Raw genomic sequence first — 18,122 nt, forward strand, 5'->3', positions numbered from 1 at the left:
TCACAGTGGTCCAGGAACCAGTACGAAGCTCAGAGAGATGCCCACTCATCCTTCAGGCCATAAGCAGTTTTCCACCGTGCTACCTGCCGAGATAGGGCCAATGGCAAGCACAGGAGGTGCTTGGGCCAGCTCCACAGCTGCCTGCATGGAGCTGCTGCTGCAGCTAAAGGAAGCACAGGCTGAGCATCCAGCTTTGCCAGGCTGCTTCCCCCTCCCCACTGCCACGGCCTCCGAGGTGAGACAAGGAAATGGGTCTGGTTTAGGTGAGTGTTTGTGTGCGTGCAAAAGTATTTACTGCTTGTAATGCATCCTTCTTGCCAAACCGTTTTTTTTTTTTTTTGACCACTCAAGCTCCTATCTCCTCCCTACACCCCACTGAGAATGTTCACTTCAAGCAGCTACAAGTGCTATTAAATTTTCTCTGGTCTGTAAAGCACATTAGCCTTCCAATGAAGTATCTGAAATTTTTATTTTGAAGAGAGTCTGGATGTCTAGCTAAGAGATGTGGTGGAAGCACACAATTCCCTAGCATTTCCCTTTCCTAACCAATGCAAAGCTTGTATATGACAACATAAACAAAGGCTACAAAATAAACTCAAATCCCCAAACAGAAGTCTCATGACAACTGCAGCTAAGTCTAATGAAAAGCAACTCTGAACTAATAGTTAAATCCTTTCAAAATCTCCTTACTGTTTGTAAGGAATACATTATCAGAGGAGAGAGATGCATCTTTAGTCCAGAATTGCATGTTTAACTGAACCATCACAGATTCACACTCAAGGCTTAACTATTTGAGTTCCAATAGTTTCAGAGACAGGCCTTTCTGTATTGGATAGTTGGGTTTGACACAGCAGCCTCTGTGCATACTCACAACCCACCCCTCTTTGTTTTAAAAAACTGATTCCATGATAAAAGTCATTTAAAATAACAAAGCCAAACAACTGTCAAACTACCACTAATACGAGCCTTCAAACAGGCTTCCATTTCATAAATCATTTTGGTGATCTAGTTTCACGCCACCCCAGGGAAAGTTACATGCATAACAGAGAAAATTCACTATCAATATGCAGACATCATTTGGCAACCATATCACTACTAGTAAAGACCTGTGCAGTGGCACCACGCTTTCCATGCACTGCATATGCAGGACAGAAGAGCTTAAACCAAATGCATTAGCTCCAGGCTTGCAAAATCATCAAAAGACAATCTGTTCTGCTTCAGGTGCTTGGTCATCTACTCCTCCGTGAACCAGCACACAGTGGGCGCGAGGAAGGTAACAGAGCATTAGTGGTGGGTACTAACTTGCCACTCTTGCTAGGAAAGTAATTTCAATAATTTTCAAAACATTTGCTAATGACCCCAAGGGTTCAGATAATGACCCCAAAAGTTCAGAGACCTCAAATATGGAAGACATTCCTCTGTTAGTTGAAACTTTTCATGTCTCCTGTTCAAAGACAGCGCTAAGAACATTATTATTATTATGCACACTACACATGTTTTCAGGTATTTATTACATTAATACTTCATATTATTTTGTAACAATAACCTACATTTAAACTACTTGTCATATTTTCTTTGCATCTTAATAAAATGAATTATCCTATTCTTTTCACAAGTTCTGACGTTTCTTTCCTTTGTCACAGACTTCTGCTATCAGTGGTCAATGGATGAGACTGAGTATTAGTCTCCCAGAGAAGGGAAAAAAAATAATTCAGTGAACCATGATCTGTATGTGCATATATAGCAGGCTGTATTTTCCACCTCTAGCACATTTCCTTGCCCTGAAGCTCAGATAGCCCTTAGTCAATACTTTTCCTCTGGAAATTCATCCAAGAGCTAATTTCTCATTACAAGAAATCCAGCCTCAGGAATTTAATCAGCAACCAATGCAGAGGGGCAAAACAACTGTCTCCAAGGGACTCTTTACAAGGATAATCTCCTGAATGAAACTCTTATTACTGACAACTCTGATGTTCCTAAAACAACAGTATAGCTGCAGCCTGATACAGTATGATACAATTCATTACTTAATACTATATATTACTCATGCTCCAAGATCAGAGGCTTTTCCATAGCTCATATTTCTCACTTGAATTATTTGCTCCTCTCATCAAATAATCTGAAATATTTTCAAATAGAAGTAAGTTGAGCAAGAAGTTAACTAACTGGTTATCTGAAGTTATCAACTAAAGCAAGTATTTTCATAATAATTGCAGTTACAGCTAATAGGAAATGCAGAACTAGAATTCCTGTAAGAAGGCTTCAGCTGAATTTCTTCTGTGAACAATAAAAAAATGCCGTAGTCAAGAGAGGACATTCAGGATTAAGGAAAGAGGTAAGTGACAGAGCAGCCAGACCCCAAAATGACCAACAGGTAACCAGCTGTCTTTCAGCCAGAGGCTCCAAGTCTGCAAAGAGCACCATGCAAAATCACTTGACTTCCTTGACTTTCCCAGTTCGCAAAACCAAGGTGTACGTGGCCGTTCCTGCATCTCCCATTTGGTCGATCCTTACTTCCACATATCAGTAGTAATGCCTTAGAACTATCAGCTGCAGTTTATATTCCAACAATTTCAAGTAACACAGACCAGAACCACTGCACTTCCCTGAAACTTGAAATCCCTGGCTATTTTCCATGGTACCACCTGCTCCCTGCTTCCCCAGCCAGCATCCCCATGTACTTGTCATGCAACATCCCACACTACTGCAAAGGTCTTGAGCAGGTGGGTTTGTTACCAACATCTTTGAGACCAGTTTAGAACACAAAATTTAAAAGCTTCATTAGCTACAGGTCCTCTGTTTATGCTCTGTGTCAAGAGCTGAGTCAGTAGAGAATGTTTAGATAGAAAGAGATGGGGAATTTTTCAACACTACCTATGGGATTTACAAGGCTCAATCTCACTGTGGATCACTTAGATATATTGAAAAGCTACTTCTGGCCTTTTCTTGTTATTCTATTAGATGCAACTACAAACTATCACTCTAAAATTTATGCACAAATACCACTTGTCAACAGGAAGTTAAGAAGTAGAGAAAAGGTGCAATTTTTACTACTCAGACTGTGAGAGAATTTCCCATCACACTGTGGAACATATGCAAAGCTTCTCAGCAACCTGTTCCAGGACAATGGATTTGCAAAGCAAGAACTGAGGGGATTATTTGATTCAGCATCTAGTTCAAGTGGCCAATTCCTTCAGCAATCAATACTAATCAGCAAGCTAAAGCCTTGTAAGAAAAATCAGACAGAATCTGAATCCTTCCTGCTGTAGCAAGCAGGGCTCTGAGGCCTTATGGTCAAACACAGACACCTCAGCCACTGTAATTTTGAAAAATTAATTTTACCTGGGGTTCCAAATACACCCCATGCTTCCTTCCAAATGCCAAAACACAAAAGCTCACCTTTTCAATGAAATTCTGAGAAGAAAAATACATACATACAACTAGGCTCTAATACTGTCTATTTATTACTTTGCACTTCAGCTGTGCAGGAAGGACTTGAAAATGAGCACACGGGACCAGGGAATAAGACAAATACATTTTAGAGCAAAACACAGGCCATCTTCACACACACAATTTCTGCATTAATAACATCAGGAATTTTGCTTTTCCCTATTATTCATATATTTCAGGAGGAATTATTAAGAGATATGAATTACATAGCTACGACAGTATGCATGGGGAAAGCTGAGTGTTAAAACTTAATTAAGAACTTAAAAAAAAACACCCCAGCACCTTTGGGTCCTCAGCAAAACAAAACAAACAAAAACCACCTGAACAAAAAACCCTCACAAAAGGGATTTCAGCTAGGTTTTCAAATGCCCCTTCTGTTCAGTTAAAGCCCATGTTTCATGCACTTCTATTTCCTTTGATAGCATACTAAAACAGAAGCCTTCAGGTCATCAAGCAAACCAGAGGGCCTTTGGCAGCTGTTAACGCCCAGTACACAGTTGTGTTTTAACAAACCTGTGAGCCCTTGCTCATCTGTCTTGAAAAAGCAGAAAGTACACAAATCTGTTTTCCCCTCCATTATACAGTCACTCCAAATCCCACTGCAATTGCTCAGTAATCCTTGGCATAGCTGTATGAAAATGACCAAACCTACACTCAGAGAGTAAATTGGCAGGCAAGCCATGGGGACTAGGTGGAGGGGGGGAGTTGGGAACATGTTGTTTCCAGGAGTGCCACACGCTTGGACACTAGGGCAGAAAGCGGACAATGCAATGATCTGGTAGAACAGAATGGCTTGTCCGTGTTTATCAGGGGACAGCTTGCTTGGATAACAACAGGAAGTGTAATGACTTCAAGCTGTAAGAGTAGCCAGAATCAGAAGGAAAAGTACTAGCGTTTGGGATTCCTAGAAAACAGCTGAAGAAAAGGAGCTACAGTCTTGTAGCTGTGGACTGTTCTGCAGCAGTAAGTCTGGCAATGAGGAAGAGCTGAGCAAATCTGAAACAAAAATACCAGCTTTCCCAAAAATTCACCTTTAGTCCCAGCAGTTTGACACACTGGCAAAACCTGCATTTTTGTATTTTAATTAAATCTTTAAGAACATGTCAGACATGCATTTAAGTTACTGTCAGAAATATATGACCAGATGTCTAATGCTCTGTGCTGAGCCACTGCTAATCTGCCAGCACCCAATGCTCAGTTCTGCGCCCTACTCTTCATTCACCAAAACATACGTAAATTGTTCCCGGCAGACAAATTTCTTCCACAGACCTTTTAGGATTGCAGACCAGTAAATATAAATGTGTATACATTACAGATACATTATTTCAGAAGTTTAATATATAGCTATACTTTGTACCAATTTACATGCATTTTCTATATAAATTCACACTTGCTTATGCAAAATAAAAGCTCAACATTTTAGAACTGACCAAGCTATAGTTTTTGCACTAGGCAATCATGATTAAAACCTGAATATTTCATAGTAGTGAATCACACTGCCAAGTCTCTAGAGACAGAGCAATTTGAATTGGCTTAAATGAATGTTTCCCAGTCTTCTGCTGCTTCTGTAATGAGTTATCTTCCAGCCCTGCCAATCATTTCTCGGAAGGCAGCTCCACTCTCCAGCTCTTTAGCTTTATTCACCACTCACAGGTGCTGGGAAGGCTGTGTCTGCTTCCACAAGTGCAACTGCTGCTGTCTCACAACAGCACTTGTCTACACTTTGGCCCTTTTGTCAAAACCATCCATGCATGTCCTCAGCATTTTCATGACCCTTGTCTGCACAGAGCCCATTCTCCCATCAGCTTTTATGTTCCCTAAACACCAAATAAAATAACTTCTAGATCAGCAATGATGGAAAAAGAATGCAAATTAAGCAGTTTCAATCCCTGTGCCCACATTTAATCTGGCTGCCCTCTAGACGCAGACCACGAGCCTTTTCACACCAACAGCTCTGCCAAAGAAGTCTCTGGAAGCCTTCTGATCTCAAACGCCAACACATTCCCCTGATGATACAAGTTTAACCTCATGAGAAGCAAGGAAAGGAGCTGCTCCACACAGGTTAGACTGGACCTGTGCCAAATTTGGGTTACACCAGCTTTTTTTTTTTTGAAGGTACAAACAGGTTCACACATTCAAGTTTCTTTTTGAGTTTACTGTGCAATTACCTGAACTACTACCAAAACTCTGCCAAAAATACAGAGTTGCAGGGACTTGTACAGACTTGCTTGAATGGCACAAGAACATTCTGGCAAATGTGGATATCGTTTTGCTTGGGGGGTTCAAATAAGTACACTTGCAGATTACTAAAATGGATGGGAGGTTAAACTGAAGACTACTAAACTCCGACAGCTTTTTCTTCCAAAGACTGACATGACACTGACAATCTGCTTTATGGCAATACAATAATTCTACACTTAACGAAGTAAAAAGTTTTGTTTCTATGTTAACACACACAAGACAAATTTTGCTGATACCTAGGCTTTCACATTTTTTTTAATCTCCCACAGGTCCTCAGCCTCCAGTTCTAGCAGAACATGTTACTTTACCCTTAAAATGATCTTACTTAGGAGAGTATTCAAATTGCTGACAAGACACACTGCTTCAAGCTGGCATCCTCCCTCCTATTGCCATCAGTGCATTTTTATTATTACACAGCTGTTATTTTTTGTGTTTTAGCTTTGTATTTGGCCATATCTTAAGGACTTCAAGCACAAAATTCAAGGTTCAAAGATTATAGGCCAAAAAAACCCAAACAGTGGTGAAAAGCACAGAAATGTATTGATTTAATAAGATGTAACAGGTGTCATCGCATTATGAATACAGTGACCCTGGGTGTATGCATATTCCAGTATGTTGGCTCCAATTATTGAAATTAAAGGAAGGGAAAAAAAAATAGAGAGCGGTCTCTTGGTCTTTTTACTCATTCTAACACCACCAATGTCAGCCTGTAAAATCACTGTTTTGAGTAAATGAGTTATCAGCAATTTAGGTTTTTTTTCTGGAATGGAGAAACATGAAAAAGGGGAATTTGCAATGGAAACTTCTATAAGTAATAACTCCTAGTAATAGAAAGTCAGCAGCATTTTTAATTTATGCCAGCTCCCAGTCCCCCCAAATGCTAACAGCTGTTCATTAATCCTTCAGTTTTGAGGCCCCATACACTACCTCTCCTCCCTGCAACTCCAGCTGTGTGGAGAGGAAACACAGGAGCTCTCTGAAGGATCACATCACTAAAACTGTTTTCAATCCCCTAGGAACAGTGGTCTTGCTCCACCCTTTTTATTACTAATATTATTTTGAAGTCAGACACAAGATGGCCCTTGATCAAATTTTCAGAAGTTGAAACTTCAGCAACACCCTGGGAGAAAGCCCAAAACGCCTAAATAAATCAAAACCACACAGAATGTGTATCCAACAGAGCTGTGTTGTCCATTTCCTGACAGCTTCTATCTAGCCAACAAATTACAACCAATTAAGTCCTTTGCAAGGAAAGTTTTGTTTATGTAATGCTGAAGGGGGGGAAGAGCTAGGAGGCATTACTCCAAATGTATTAAAATAATTAATGCATCCACAAACACCACTGGAAATTGCCCTGGGTTTCTCCAAAGGACTTTAGTTTTGTTATTGTATGTAATTATAGTAATCAAGAGTTCCTAACCAGGTTCTGCAAACATTAGGTCAGTTAGAATAAAGGAAATGGATTATTTCTTCCAACTCCTAGGTCCTTCCCTTTCGCTAAAAGAAAACATTTAAAAATGGACATGTAGATCTGTTGTTTACTCTTTTTAATCTAAGATCCTCACATATGACAAAGAAAAACCAAGCTTATAACACTATCAGCATCTTACTGCAAGAAGGCTAAAAAACAAAGCTCAGCTTCTCCATAGGCACACATCCAAAATAATGAGCAAAATCAAAAGGTAACTGGACTAGCAACCTGAAACACTGATTTCAGAATTTATAATTTTGAAAATGCAAACTTAATAATAAATAAGTACTTGGAACCTTTATCATGCTTCCCCTATCCTATTATCTCCTCAATGTTAGTCTAAAGCATTTTTCATTCAAATGATAAAAAACTTCATGTTCCTGAGAAACGCTTTTATTAAAAGCAGTTTAGTACCTGGTGGTGCAAATGGGCTTTCTCTTCCACATAAGGAAACTCTGGTGACATAGTTAAGTACACAGACACTTAAATGCTAATCTAATGGTCAAATCTAAAAACACTTTCTGAAAAAGGTGAGTTACCATTGAATGAAAGCAGGTTACATGCTCATTTTATAAAGGTCTTGATTCACACTATTCCATAACCTATCAAGCAACTACACTTTCCTTGAAGAGATTTCAACCTTCTGAAAGAGGCACAGCAGAGAAGCAGAGACTAAACCATGACAACTTGCACGATGCCTCATTGTCCCGTTCCATCTTCCTCACGCTGCTGGTGTGCGCTGTTACCGGCACAATGCAGTGTCAGAACCCTGTGCTACCTCCTGTACTGTCCCAGACAGAACACAAGAATCCCTTGGATGTACATAATGCGTTTTGATGCACATAACCCATGACATGGGTAACCTCCGCTGCTGTTTAGATTTTCCTGAAAGCAGATCCTCAAAATCACGTAACTGAATCAGGGAGGGCAGAAAACGGTAGCAGCAGATCTTGCAGGACAAAGAGGGGTGCTTCAGAATAAACTCCCTTGTTTATCACCTGTGTGATCCCTGCACTCTGTTTAATATGGGCCTTTGTCCCTGGCCTAAATTCAAGTGAGCATTGTAAAATATTAAGGAATACTTTTCAAAAGATTTTTAAGCTCTCACAGAAACTTCTATGAATCTCATGGTACAGCACTCGAGTACCAGTGAGCAGGTTGTGAGTCCCAAAACAAAACTAGCATATTCAAACAGAATGACTATGTATGATTTCAGATGACTCTGAATAAAGAATCCAGGAAAGTGTTTTGCTACAATGGTATACCCTGAAACTAAGGGACAGCTGAAGAATTACGCATTCATTTCATTCTGAAATGCTTTGCTGGGTGGAACAACAGCTAAATAATTTTATATATATATATATATATATATATAAAATAAAAAAAAAACCACAACAAGTCATACAAATAAAACCCCCCCACCCTATACTGTCCACCTTTTTCAGCACAAGTACCATTTGTAAGTAGACCACCAGATTTCAGTTTTTGACTTTTTTTGCCAGAGAGCTTTTGCAGTACGTTTCTCTCAAAAAAACTTATCTCTGAAGGTTAAAACAGGCTTGACAATAACAGTCAGATGGCATTTATCTGCACAACAAATTTAGTTACAAACCATCAATATTTATTTGATATAAATCTCACGGCTGTTACAAGTTATATAAATTAATATTACTCAAGATATTCATCAACATATTTTTTAACTTTAATATCCATACAAAAACATACACCAAGTACCCCTTGTCATAGTCAAGAGCTGTTTGCACTTAGCTTCCTCTACCTTAATCTTATATTTGGCTAAGGTAACAAAATTAATGTTCTAGTTTCCTTTCTTTTCTCTTAAGTTTCAAGGTAAAACTGTGTCAAGTTAAAAATATGAAAAATAAGTTATTACTAACATGTAGAGCTCATACAGATCTGAGGAAAACAAAGCATTTGCAGTGTAAAATGCACTGGATATTTTTAAAAATGTAACAAATTCAGAAAGAACTTCCAATTAAAATGTAAACCTTTGGATCTTCCAAAAAATACATCTGGGCAAATATTTGGGAAAAACTACAGCAAGTGATACCTTTACAAAGAAAGAACAGATTTTCATGGGGCTTCTTAAAACTTCAATATTAAATGATACAGTGCTCTGATATTTTCACCAGCAGTTATGTCACTACATGAAGAATGTAGAGCCACAGACCAAGTTCACTGGTTTCCTTTAAGCGCAAAATGAGACAGCATGATATATTTACAAATTCCTGCTCTACTTCTAAAATTCTTATGGCACCAAAGATATTCCTATACTCACTTCCTGCCAGGAGGAGCAGAGGCTGCTATAAAAGCAAGCCAGCAGAACACCTGAGATTTTTCAGCGTTTAATTCAGCAGCTGATGATATTTAAGCATATGGTCAGTGTAAGCACTTTTCTGAATAATGACAAACTTAACATGTGTTTGACTGAACTTGAGCTCAGACTTAAAATTTAACTCAAAACTGGCTGAATTAACAGTCACACAAAAGAGACCTGAATATACTCTGGCTCTTACATACTTAGCTTTTAGAGTACAAAACACTCTGCCCTCTCTTTTTAGAGGTTACCATCAACATTCACCAATTGCCCCTACTGATTTAACACACAAATACCTTGGAAGGGAAGAACATGCTCCCCCTGAAGATGTGATATTGAGGATTTACCTCAAAGCAAATGGCTCTAAGACAATAATCAATTTACCCTTCCCACTCAGCACAATGACTGCAATCTGTGAGAAGTTTCTTCCAAAAGAAACAAATCAAATCAACCAACTAAATTATTCTAAGCAGTTTTAGGATAAGTTTTACTCATTTAATATCACAGCAAAACTTATTAAAGGTATAACCAATAAGGTTTTGCTCAATTCTGAAGCCTGTAACTGAAACACCCTGAATGCATGCCTCAAGACACCTAAAAATACAGTATGTACACGCTATTTTTTTAAAATATAGTATACAGTGGCACACAGGGGTCTCGGGACAATAGCATTATTGTGCGGTGTCAGTAAGCTCCATGAAACAATTTAGACAAATAAGTGTTATATTCTGCTCATCAACAATAGTAATTTAACAGTATTTTTCATTCCTGTAACACATAGGGTGAACTAAAGTTATGTTTCAAGACCAATAATTACATGAAGTATTTTCAAAGAGAAACAAGACAAAGGCAACTTAATCTTATTCCAGCCATTTTCCTTCTTGGAGAAATATGAACTTTTAAAAGCTTCATCTCTTTGCTCATTATTACTTTGTCTTTCCATCTCAAAAAAGATATGAAAACCAGTTGTAATTCAAGGCTAATTCAGTCTCTAATTAGTTTGGAATCTTAAAGTCTCTGATCCTATGTGTTAAAACTAATTTTTATCATGTCTGATACTTCACAGATGCATCATGTTCTTGCTAATCTGGATCAGCACTTTCAGCAAAATTTTATTACGAGTAGAGTACTATGGAGAAATTTCAAATATCAGATCTTGTGACAATGCACCAGAAAGCAAACGTGAAAATAAAGCAGCTCAGTTGATTCAAAGGACAGAAATCTTCCCAAAAGAGAATTAGGGAAGAAAATCCCCTTCTAAAATTCTACATCAGGTTGTCCTTTGACCTTAAGAAAGGGAGAGAAACATATCAATTCAAAACTGTTCACTCTAACCACTTTTCTTAGGTGCTGCACATGACAACTACAAGTAAAGTAGAACAGAGATCCTCTTCATTCTGAAACCTGGTTTAGAATCAATTGCAGTCTACAGCACAGACAGATTGAAAGAGGAATATATGTCCTACTGGAGCAAGTTTGCTTTTCTTGACATGATGGGTCTATTTGTTGGGGCTGTCTCACTGATAGTGAATGCACTGAACCCACGAAGATGCAAAATTTCATACTCCCATTATATACTCTCATCTTCCATCAACAGCACCTACTTTAAAAGCAGCTTCAAATTTACTCTAGTCTGAGCCATTAGACTTGGGCATATTGTAAGATGTAAAGATGTTCTCAACTGATTGGTACTATCTCAGTGTAGCAGTGGCACATCACTTCGCCTCTCAAGAGAAGTTTCTTTCCAAGATGTGGCTGGTGCAAGCCAGCTGATCAGACACATGCTAATCAGTCCAAAACCATCGCAAGGCTTGGCACCACATTTAGTATTTCCAGAAAGGAAGCCAGACGTATATTAACATGGATAGAAGAATCCAGAGAAATGAACACAGGTCAAGGCAGTAGAGACAGATGTTCCACATCACCCCTCATTAGACCTGCCTCAAAGGGATGATGCTTAACTCAAAGAATCACAGAATCAGGTTGGAAAAGACCTCCAAGACCTTCAAGTCTAACCTATGACTGAACACCACCTTGTCAGCCAGACTGTGGCACTGAGTGCCACATCCTGTCACAGTATATGTCACAATCGAGACAGCCACAACACACAAAGTATCACCATACAATTTCAGAAACCTTTAAGCATTTGCCCAGAGTAACACCATACCCCATCAGAAGGCTTCAGGCACCAGCCCATGCAGAGCAACATCATTCCACTTCAGAAGGCTTCAAGCATCTGCCCCTCGTGTTCTTTAGCCCAACCTTTTATACCCTCATGTCCATGCAGTGCACCTGTGTGCCCTTTGGTGGTTGCTCAGTGCACCTGGGCACTCCTTGGCTCATTGCTGTCAATGCTGCTCACCTGCTTCTCACAGCTGTGCCCACTGGGGATGAGGCTGGGCCACAGCCCCACCCCAATTACCACACACTGTGTGCCTACAACATCCAGTCTTTTCTTGAATGCTACCAGGGATGGTGACTCCACCACCACCCTGGGCAGCCCATTCTAATGTCTAACCACCCTTTCTGTGAAGAAATTCTTCCTGATATCCAACATAAACCTCCCCTGGTGCAGCTTAAAACTGTGTCCTCTTGTGCTGCCAGTGGTTGCTGGGAGAATTCCCAGCTGATTGCAACCTCCTTTCAGGTGGCTGTAGAGACTGATAAGGTCTCCCCTGAAACTCCTTGTCTCCAAGCTAAACAACCCCACCTCCCCCCGCTGCTCCTCATATTGCTTGTATTCCTAGACCCTTCACCAGCCTTGCTGCCCTTCTCTGGACACATTCCAGCAACTCAAAATCCTTCCCAAACTGAGGGCCCTGAACTGGACACAGCATTTGAGGTGTGGCCTCACCAGTGCCAAGTACAGTGGGATGAACCCTTGCCTGGTCCTGCTGGCCACACTACTGCTGGTCCAGGCCAGGATGCCATTGGCCAGTGGTCAAGCAGGCACCCTGCTGGCTCACATTCAGCCTGTCACTAATCAGTACCCCAGGTCCCTTTCCTCCTGGCTGCTGTCCAGCTGCTCTGCCCCAGCCTGTAGCTCTGCAGTGGGTTGTTGTAGCCAAAGTGCAGGACCCAGCACCTGGTCTTGTTAAACGTCACATCACTGTACTCAGCCAATCTTTCCAGTCTGTTCAGGTCCCTCTGCAGAGTCCTCCTGCCCTCCAGCACATCAACACTCCCCCAACCAGCTTGGGGTCATCTGCAAACTTTCCTCCATGTCACGCACTGAGAAACTGAAACCTATAGCCATTACAACAGGGGCTTGAAACCTGAGCTCCTGTTTGCTGCTCTGGCTTGCCCTGAGCCCCATGAAAACATCCACTTGAAGTATTGCTCAGGCCAGAAATCTGACTGACAGATTTTAACTCCACTGAAATTTTCATGCCACGCTGAGGTATAACTTCACATACTCTGGCTCCACATCTCTGCAGCAGACTGCATGCAACGTCTTTCTGCTTATCTTCTAACAAAATCACTTAACTTTAAAAGAATGGTTTCCTACAAAAGGAAAGCAAGGGGACAAGCACATGTACTCAGTCTAAGCTGAATTTGTTATTATGAACTGCACTCCATGCTTTCTTTCACATAACACTCAGCCAACTGTACGGTTTTATAAGGTGCCAGAGGAATGCATTTCCTGTTATCTGAAACACATCACTTCTAGAGCACATGAACGACAGTTTGTGTTGAGTGTCTACAATAAACTAAGAGGGCTGTCAAGTCTGATGGCATATTAGTTTGTCACTTGTAACAGGCAAAGCTGTGTGAGCAGATTAGACAATGCTACATAATTTAATAATTTCATCATGTATTCTACTTGACATTACCAGCTATTCCTCATGATTTTATCTGCCTATGAGACTACAAGCCAGATGTAGAGCATTTTTGCTAAAATGATACTGTCTATCCATATACAAACAACACTGTCTAACCCACCAAAGGCAAGCTTGGCATCCAACACGAAAAAGCCCCCTTCAACTTTAATTCCTGAAAATTCACACATTAAAAAAAAAAATCATACCATACCAAAAAGCCTCTGACAGCATCATTTTAAGAAAATCAAGTACCTAATATATAGAACAATATATAGTATATAGAATACTAATATATAGAAATCCTGTATACACAGACATCTCTATACATGTATACAGTTATCATGAATTAAAGAAACAGTTATCGATGAGTAGAACAAGGGGAGGCACCTACATGTGAACCAGCAATAGTGTTTAAAAGAGAAGAAGCACATCGGCCACATGCATGTAATTAGCAAACATTGCAGCTTGCTTTGTAAACACAGCTTCCAACTCTAAGGCTGCAAGGAAAGTGGGAACAGATAAGAGATAAACAGATACGTTTCAGACCTTGGGAGGAGTTATGGACACACTGAGTGAACTACTTACAATGGGAATTAAAATCTTCCCTGGAAATGCTGTTTCAGAATGATTTACTCTGCATATTACTCATTTCAAAATACAGAAGAGACAAGAATTAAAATATTTTCCTCCAATTCTTTTGCACTTGACACTTCTCTGCAGGTACTCAATATGAAAAACTGGTTTTGTACAGATACAAAAATCCCAAGGGGGCAAAATGGGCCAAAAGCTTTTGCTGAAACTTTTGTTAGTTGACTGCAACTCACAGAATTGTAGCTAAAATGGCAGCAAGTATAGGAGTGTGGATAAGGTATTAGCGAAATCCAAACTACTGAAAAAGCACGGGGTTATGCTGAAAAAAATTCCTCTGATATCTGCCCATAGAGGATCAGCCTATCAAAATTTTAAAGGGCATTTCTTTTAACTAAACTCCTGTAATATATTTTATGCAGAGTTACATTACTAATAATTTCCAGGGGATTTCACATAGAAGTACCAATTACATCCTCCCTGTAAGAATCTGTGGAGGCAGAACGAGGGACAAATTATTATCCTTTCAAGGTTTATCTATAAAGCATCTGCACACTCACTTTTTTCATGTCAAAAATCCAAACAAGAAAAGCAGTTTCACCCAAAGTTTGCTGAGATTACAAGTTAACAACGACTCTGTACAAGGAGTTATGCCCTACCCTGCAAGAGCAGCTCCAAGTGTACACCCTGGTCCTACACTGCTTGCAAGCAGCTTCAGCTCTCTGAGCCAACTTTGGCACAGAGCCACCCAAAGCTATTGCTAATGTGATGCAGTCAGAAACTTATCCTTACGATGGGCAAGGATTTGTTTTGTTTTAGGAGTGTGAAGAGAGAAAAACTCACATCCCAGCTTTGTGAACATATAAATCAGTGTAGCCCATAATGAAAACTTGTTCCTCACCGCTTGTAAGTGCAAAGTGTTCAGATGCAAATGTCCTTATCAGTATTTACTCTTAGCAAACTAGTTGGTTTATTTTTCCTTTATGTTGGAGATATTTGTGTCACTTTCCAGCTGTTTATGTAATTCTGATCTAAATCAGGGTTGATGGCAATTTGCAACATCTCCATTTGATTTTTTCAAGTAACTGTTCTAGGAAGTCTTTCAAATGAGTTATTCTGAAGATGTAGAGAGTTTCTGATTCACTATGCAGTTTAAAACAAAAACATGACAAAAAAAGAGTCAGAAGGACTGGAAAAGCCACTCATCCAGTTCCCCTGATACCTCCCTGGTACAGGTAGTTAATCAAGATACTGAACAACTGCCTTCCTATTGTATTCAGGCAAGTTCCTTGATGATTAGTTCTGCTTCCAGCTTCCATCTGAAGTTATTATAATGACTAATAAATCACTAACTGTATATCAGGCGATTGCTGCATTACATTTCTAATGTGATGCCACCATAGACAGAACAATGTATTTAAAAGCAAACTTGCCTCTTCTTTTAACCTCTATTTCTATTACTAAACATTAAAAAGGTGCAGCTATCATTTCAGTTACCACCAGAAACGGCAAGGAAGACCACATATGTAGTGAACATAAGAGACAGAAGTGACAGAAATTGATAAAAACTTCATCACATGGCTGACACCCCATATATCAAAGCCTTAAATCTCATTCTCTGCTTGCCTCCAATTTCCATCAAAGCCTGCCAGCTGCACATTTATTGAGAAGTTTGTGATCTGACAGCTACTGTATTACCAACATTAATGATGCATCAGTCTCCAGAATTACTGGGGAAACAGTCCAATTGATTTTATTATTATACAGAGTTCCTCACATTTCATTTCAGGCAGCTTCCTACCACAAATTTTAGCAATAACTAAAAATGCTACACAGCTGATGCACAAAATGCTAGGGCGAAAGATGGTTACCACAGCTTCATGCCACTCCATTCTCCCTCCAGGAGAGCTCCAAATCACTCAGACACTACTGTGTAACCCATGAGTTATTGGTCCATAGCTAAATTATTACAGGGCAATAAACAGTGCAGCACTAATATTCACTGATTTGCCCAAGAAAGCTACAAACAGACACATGATGTCATCAGCTCCCAACAAAAGCAGTTTTCTCAAAGTCTTCTAAATCCCATTAAAAAAAAAATTCCCCAGGGCAGTGGCAGGCAGGGGGGCAGGCAGAGATAACTTTCAAGGTATTTCCATGCAGACTGAAATTGTTTCCACAGGTACCATAAAGAGAACATATTTTCTTTGCAACAAATAGCTCAACTTTAGTCTGTCTTTTTCATCCTAGAAAGCTTTCTTCACTTAAACAAATAACAGTCACAGATACTAAAAAGATGTAATACAAGAAATCAAGTTTATAGGGGCTTTTTTGAACCATGACCAAATATTTTAAATATATACATAACTTGAAATTTCCAGAATCAGTTAGAAAAGGATCTCTGTGAAATACACAGCATTTGTTTCCAGCAGTCCCCGAAGTTACTATGTCTTTTTGTTTGTTTTTTTAGGTTTTTTTACAAGCCTGGCTACAACCTAACAGAGAATGTTTCCTGTCATTTTTTAAGTTTGAAAGAGGACACATAAATGCTGTCATAGTTTCAAGGTTCTGTATCTCTGGGGAAGGAGGGGGGTTAGCAAGAGAGAAATACATTTTCCTCCTCTAATTCTGATCTCCTAAGTTCAACTTTTCCAAAGGTCATGAACAAAATATTTTTAAGCACTTGTATTAACAGTGGCTTACTCACTTCCTTGGATAGACAAGGTCTGCAGCATAGTGACAAGAGAAATACATCAGATGGAACAAACAGGAACTGCTGCTGAAGTAGAATGAGATCCTTTCACATTTACCTTTTTTAACTTGACAACAGCAATTCAGTGATGGTGAGTTTTGTAAGAAATGAATTTGAGTTATTAGAGGAGATAGACCTTCAAACAAATCAATACTAGTGCTTTAAAAAACCTGCTACAAAAGAAAGTACTGTATCTGCTTCTATAGAAACTCCTCCCTAACTCCATAGCAAGATCTCAAATTAGAAGCACTAGAGAAAAAAAAAAAACAAAACTAATCACTAGCAAATGCACAGAGAGTAGCAAGCTGCTTCCAGATGTGTAACATAACCCAGACCTTACAAAAATAAGTGGTACAAAATGCTTGCTCCATTTTTCTTTCTTGTTTTCTTGCAGTCAACTCTTTAAGGAACATGCAACATATTCATCTGTGAGGAACAGGCACTAAGTCAGCCTGCATCCTTCCCCCAGGCTCTGCTCCCCAGGCAAAGAGCAAACATACCAGGACATAAGCATTACCTATATTGATTATGGGATCACCTAAAATGGATCCCAGTCTTAACTGTACTCAGATTCACAAATTTAGATGTAGAGCCATGCTCCACACTGCCCACCTGACACCTGCCAGAGGGACAGTTTGGCTATGATTAACACCTTACTGACCACAGCCTGCAAAGCCAAGGGCAAATGACATGGGTCCTTGTTTACTTCAGTACAAACAGTTCAGCAGCTCCTGGGCAGAAGCTGAAATGTCAGAGGAAGGGGCAGTGCAGACCAGCCCTTCTGAGCAGGAAATCGAACAGACAAGTCCAAAGCAGCAGATTTAGTGTGCATTGGGTATTTTATTGTTTAGCTTTTGGGTTTGGTTTTTTTGTTTGTTTGTGTTTGTTTGTTTGTTTGTTTTTTTAAGTGCTACCTAATTATCCACTTACATATGTATAAAACTTTCACCGATACTGCTATCTGGCATCAAGTGCAACAGATACTTTCTTAGCCTTACATTTTGAGGTATCCAAAAAAAGAAGCAAACCACTCAAGAAGATAGAATTAGTTTGAGAAAGCAGAACTTTTAAAGTATCTTCCTGACTGCAATGAGCACAGGTTTAAATATCCACAGACAGTTTACAGAACAGTCACAACCAAACATTTTTACTTGACTGGAATAGCTTAAGCATACACATTAAGAAAACCCCAAAACATTGCAATTATTTTGTAACACATGTAACAAACTGAATGCGTTTACAGGTTTATTCTTGAATCACGAAGTACAGCTCTAGGCACTAACTAAGGTTGAATATCTTGGATGGGGGAAGGGAACAAAAACTCTGAGATATTTAAACTACCATCAGTTACCCCATGACTTCCTAGATCAAGAACCGAATTTTTACTGTTTATTTGTGCATACAGCCACTCCTGTTGTTAGAAAGCTGTTTTTTACCATGTAAAGTGACTAGTTCTGTAGGTTG

The 18,122-nt window shown here is 39.5% G+C and overlaps 1 protein-coding gene across 14 annotated transcripts in view; it reads right to left on the reverse strand.

Annotated features, from left to right (window-relative positions):
- Positions 1-18,122, reverse strand: part of ZMIZ1 (zinc finger MIZ-type containing 1) — a 717,720-nt gene that overhangs the window by 299,100 nt on the left and 400,498 nt on the right. The window lies entirely within an intron of this gene.

Source organism: Anomalospiza imberbis, chromosome 8 (genome assembly GCF_031753505.1).
Source record: "Anomalospiza imberbis isolate Cuckoo-Finch-1a 21T00152 chromosome 8, ASM3175350v1, whole genome shotgun sequence".
Taxonomy (NCBI): domain Eukaryota; kingdom Metazoa; phylum Chordata; class Aves; order Passeriformes; family Viduidae; genus Anomalospiza; species Anomalospiza imberbis.